Source organism: Poecilia latipinna, unplaced genomic scaffold (assembly GCF_001443285.1).
Source record: "Poecilia latipinna isolate Pla-1442-1.1 unplaced genomic scaffold, P_latipinna-1.0 Scaffold2726, whole genome shotgun sequence".
NCBI lineage: Eukaryota > Metazoa > Chordata > Actinopteri > Cyprinodontiformes > Poeciliidae > Poecilia > Poecilia latipinna.
Genome location: NW_015115342.1, coordinates 47,295 through 52,701, shown reverse-complemented (window position 1 = coordinate 52,701; position 5,407 = coordinate 47,295). Strand labels below are relative to the sequence as shown.

At 38.1% G+C, this 5,407-nt stretch overlaps 1 long non-coding RNA gene across 1 annotated transcript in view; it reads left to right on the top strand.

Annotated features, from left to right (window-relative positions):
• Positions 1–1,513: 1,513 nt before the first annotated feature.
• The window catches only part of LOC106938916 (uncharacterized), an 11,893-nt gene continuing 7,999 nt past the window's right edge, over positions 1,514–5,407 (top strand). Inside the window, exons 1-2 of the long non-coding RNA XR_001422718.1 lie at positions 1,514–1,527; positions 4,872–4,873. This is a non-coding gene — a long non-coding RNA (uncharacterized LOC106938916). The remainder of the gene's footprint in view (positions 1,528–4,871; positions 4,874–5,407) is intronic.

Sequence of the window (5,407 nt, the reverse complement as noted above, 5' to 3'; positions counted from 1 at the left end):
AAGGAGTTTTCCGAAGACCCGTCCGGAGCCACAGGTACGATCCAAACAGTTGCTACTTTACCTGATTCATCCCACAGCGGTAGCCCTGCTGTCTTTCTAACTGTTTGTCTGAAAACCGGTTTGAATTTGCAGACAACCTTAAAATAGACGTCATATCTACTGTCTGTTTTCAGAGTGCATGCCGAGAGGAATGATTACTTTTTATGGGGCGGCCATTTATAACAGGAGTTCATAAATATTTCAACCTTCTGTATAAAAGCAGAATTGTGTTTTCACTTCTATTTTCATCTTATCATTATGTCCCAAACATAAACCTAAGTTTGGCTCCACTATTTCCAGACTGCAGTAAGGAGCCTCTCCAGCTAACGTTCCGGGTGAGAGGCGGGGTCACCTGGACAGGTCGCCAGTCTGTCGCAGGGCAACACAGAAACAAACACACACACACACACCTAGGGGCAATTTGGAGAGGCCAATTAACCTGACATGTTTTTGGACTGTGGGAGGAAGCTGGAGAAAACCCTCCATGCACAGGGAGAACATGCAAACTCCATGCAGAAAGACTGGGGCTGGGAATCGAACCCAGAACTTTATTGCTCCAAGGCAACAGCTCTACCAGCTGCACCACTGTGCAACACAAGCTGTAATCAGAGAAGTCTAAAAATACCCTTTCAGGACTGTTCATATTTCTAAAGTGTATTCTATGATTTTGAAGGTTTAATGAGTTCATATTCAAAGTAAATACCTTATTGAGCCTAAAGGTAAATTAAATGTTGTAACTCATGTTAATTCATATTGCCCAGAGTTATTGTAGAGCAGTGGGTCCAACTTGGGTCCTGGAGGGTTTGGATCCTGGATCCAATGATGGCTCATTAGCAGAACATTGACATGTTACTACCACCAGGGAGAGAACTACTACATGCAGGATGCCGGCCTACAGGACCCACTTTGGACAGACGGTGATGACTAGTGGCAGGAAAGCTCTCCTGTAGCAGTCTATGTTACAGCAAATCTGTAACATAGACTTATTAAAGGTAAAGTTTAAACTTTACCTTTAATAACATAAAGTTACCTGAGAGAGAAAGGTGTAGAGAGAAAGGAATGGTGAGAATCCAGAGCCCTGAGGTTCTCCTGCTGCCTCCTGGTTCGACCCTCCGGCCTTCAGTCTGTTAGTGAGGAAGTCATAGATATAGATCAGATAGATTAGATTATCTAATCTAATCACATAGATTAGAGTTATTGTAGTTATTGTCTGCTGGAGTTCCTGCAGAGCAGATCAGATGAACCTCAAGTGGATGATGGCATCTCCGTCTCCATGGTGATAAGCAGACTGCAGGACTCAGGTGGGCCAGCAGGAGTTTTTCCAGGACTTCCATGATGGGAGTTGTCAAGGCAACAGGTCTAAAGGTGTTGGTAACTGATGGTGAGTTTCCTTCGGTACCAGAACCATGCAGGATGTCTTCCATAGCAACAGAACCTTCTGTTGGGTCAGGGTGAGGATGGAGACCAGAGTTTATTTCAGTCCTCAAGGTTCTCAAAACCAGGAAACACAGGTGAACGACGAGACATGAACAAAGACTCAGGAAGGGGAACAAAGACGAGGATTTGTGAGGTTAAATACACAAGGGAACAATCAGGGGAACAAGAGACAGCTGGAACCAATTAACGAATAGAAAAGACAACACAGGGACTAAATTAAACAGTAAAGACACAAAAACACAAATCCTCACACTACAATTTATTCTCCAGATTCTTGGTGTTCTTCTGTCTCTAATCTGAGTGTAGCTGCTTCTGTTTCCTCCTCAGCGACACTCCATCTTGTTCCCTAAAGGCTCTTTGGTTCCTTTAGGTCCCTGCTGATCCAGGGTTTGTTATTCTCTCTGCTCTGGTGGTGATGCTGCCGTCCACAGAGCTTCATGTCAGTCATGGCTCTGATATCATCTTCATGAGGCTAGCAGAGAGAGATCCAATCAGTTGTTTCAAAACAACCCTGGAGGGATTTGTGTTTCAGCCATTTTCACTGGACACTTTAGGAGAGAAACAGACCCACAGACTCACAGATCCTCCACTGTACTTAACAGAAGGTATGGAGTTCTCTTTTACAGATTCATCTGACCAAAGTACACAGTTCCTGTTAAAGTCTGAGTACCATTTACCAAAAATGCTAATTTTTATGAGAGTAGAACAGAAAAGCTGTCATGTGGCTAGCATCTGTCAACAAATTGTTTGTTTTCAATGAGCATGTTGCTATATTTTAGCAATTTTAGGATTCCTTCATCTTTCTGACAGATGTTTGGTCAATTTTGTTTAAAGAAAAATCAAGTTTAAAATAAATGTTTATTTGTTAAAATTCTTTGCTAACTCCTGAGGTATATGAGACACTCTGCAACATTTCAGAGGCTTAAACCTTCAGATATTTATTGCTGAAGGCAAACAAAGACATCGGCTGCTGTTCTGGAGTTTAGATTGTTCTTGTGTTATGAAAACAGTGATGGATGACAGGAGCTGGTCCTCAGCGTTCAACTGTGTTGGTGTTGGAAGGCATGAAAAGGATGAGTCACTGCCGGATCATCGCGCTCTCTGTTCTGCCTGCCGATATAGAAACACTTGGTGTTTGCAGGTTTGAGTAAAATAGAAAAAAGCATCTCTGTCAGTTTGCAGCTGCTGCTGTGAAGGAGTTTTTAGTTCACTTTGGTTCTGTAATAAGAAATTCAAATTGTAATGTTGAGATTCTGCTTTTAAGAAAAAATTATTATATGAAGCAGTTGGGTCGAACTCAGGAAGTAATAGACTAACATGGACTAAACAGAAACCAGCTGGGGGTGCTGCAGATAGCAAAAGGTATTTAATAGATTTCTTTACAGAATTTAAAAACTCCCACTTGAGGAGTTCTGGGTTGAACGTATTCACAAAGGATTTTTGTTCAATCTTAAATGCAAAATGTTTATAATTTTGTATGGTTTTGTAAGCAAATTGCTTTTTTTGAGTTGTACTCCAGTTAACATTTAATAGATTACTAAATTAGATTATGAATAATCAATCAATAATTGATTATTCATAATAAATCTGATTCCTTCAGTTCTACAAATATTATAGCAGAAGAAGAGAAGACATTCCTATCACCTGGTTTTAATTAATGGAAAATTAAATCAACGTTTGTATGAGTCAGTATTGATGTGGCTATTATTCTTATTCTATTGAATGAATGAATTGACTTTATTGTGGAAATTAACATTTCAGTGCAGAGTAAAAAGCAAACAAACATAAAACCTGGGTAGACGGGTTTCTGAGGCTGCAGCTTTTCGTTAGGATTGGAGAGTCCCACAGTATTGTATCGAAAGGAGACATTTTCTTCTGATTATCCAGGAATCTCTGTCTCCCGTCCTGGACGGCGGTACGGTGTGACGGCGCCGGCTCTCTACTCCTAAAGACAAAATCCTGAGGTGATGAAGAACAGCCTTAGAGGAACAGAGTTGGCTGCAGAGCTCAGACTAGATCCTAAAGTCAGACAGTCAGTCCAGCTTTTCCACCCCAGTGATGTTTAGTGGATAATTAGGGATTGTAGAGAAAAGCTGCAACAGAAACCAGTCCTGGGAGAGTTCAAATATTTCTTCTATCAGATAAAATGCTGCTTAGCTTTAAATTTTTATTTGTCTTCATGCTGTGAGGAAATCTAGCTGTTTCTAAAACCTGAGTGTTCTTGACTTCTGTTTTTGTAAGTGCAGCTCTAAAAACATCGACTCTGCTCTTTGTGCTGTTGGAGTACGACTAAAAATAGTCGCTGATTCTGGAAAGGCTGTCTGTTAAACTGTGGGATGCTTTGGCACAAAGCGCCGCTCGTCTCTTAACACTTTGACTTTCTGCACAGCATTTTGTTTTCTTTCCTTTACAGACTGAATTTTATCAGTTCCCACTTCAAATTTGCCAGCCAACCCATCAGATTAACTTAAATGGGTTCAGTTGTTAGTAGAGCTGCAATTAATCGATTATTCTGACAATTAATCAATCAGTCAATCAGATAAAAAAAAAAAAAAACTACACATTCTGGAGAATTTTTGTTAAGCCTTTTTATACAATAGACTATTGTTTATTTGTAATAATAGATGCAAATAAACAGAAACTAAATTCTTCTTTTAAAATAAGAAAAACATTTTTGGCCAAAGATGCAACAGCAGCATTCCTTAAATGAACGTTTGATTATTTGTAGCAAAGGACGAATTTGCTGCTAAAAATCCTTCAGACATCAAGAAGAGAAAAACTCTGATCTTTCTGCTGAACATCAATTCAGACCAGAGATGAACGGCTCGTTTTTCTGTGTGACAAAAAGTTGTAATAGGAGATTTAATCCAGAATTTGAACCAGATGAAGCCAAAACAGCCACTTGTGTTCTGGGTGGAAAATATCCACAGACTGAAAAGGTTTTCTTTGATCATAAATGTAAAATTATTGTATTTTTCCTACAATTTTGACCTAATTACTGCTGATTGTGCTGTTCTTTCAGCAAATAACATTTTTAGAATCTTTACTCCAGTTAATGAATAATTAATTATTAAATCAGATTATTTTAATTGATTAATCTCGATTAAACCGATTAATCATTTCAGACATTGTTGCTGGTTATTTTTTTTATCTTTTCTGAGAGTTTTAACACAAAAACTAAAAAATGTCCATGTTAAAAACTCAGCTATGTTTTGAAAAGCTCAAAACTTACAAAGGTTTTATGACATCCCTCTGTATTTATTCAACGTTTATTCCAAATCAGACTTTTTTATTATTTAATTTCAATATTAAACAATTAAACAAGAAAGAATAAAAAGCTAAATATTTTGTGGCAGTATCGTTTGCAGCTGGAGTTAATTCAGATATTTCCATAGAAGTTTAATACATGTACAGACTTTCCAGGCATCCTAAAACTGTCTTCAGTTCATTTTGAATAGTACGTCGACTTTTAGTATATAAATCTCAGGTGTTACATTTTGTCTTGACAGAACTATTTCATCTTGTATGTTTGATGGGAGTTTTTTTTTTTTTTTGCTGGACTTTTAGTCAGTCAAAAGTTTGAGTCGCACTCAGATGTTTTTATTTCACTCTGGAGCAAATGTGACCAAAACTTTATCAAAACTTTGTCCTAATGTAAAAAAAACACAATTTTGCAATCTTGTTGTTTTCATTAAATAAGAAACACAATTAAAATTTAAATCCTGCGTAAATAAGATTGTTCACCTAATAAGTGGTTAAAAAACATGCTGCACCGTCACCCTGAAACTGATGCTAAATGTTTCCATTGCAGTTTTCTGAAATAAAACAAAAACAGCTCACCAAACACCAAAACATTTTATTGTAACACGACAGTTTTTCAAAGCTGGGTGCAGTGTTGTGGTACTCGAAGTTGGTCTTGGTCTTAAGACCA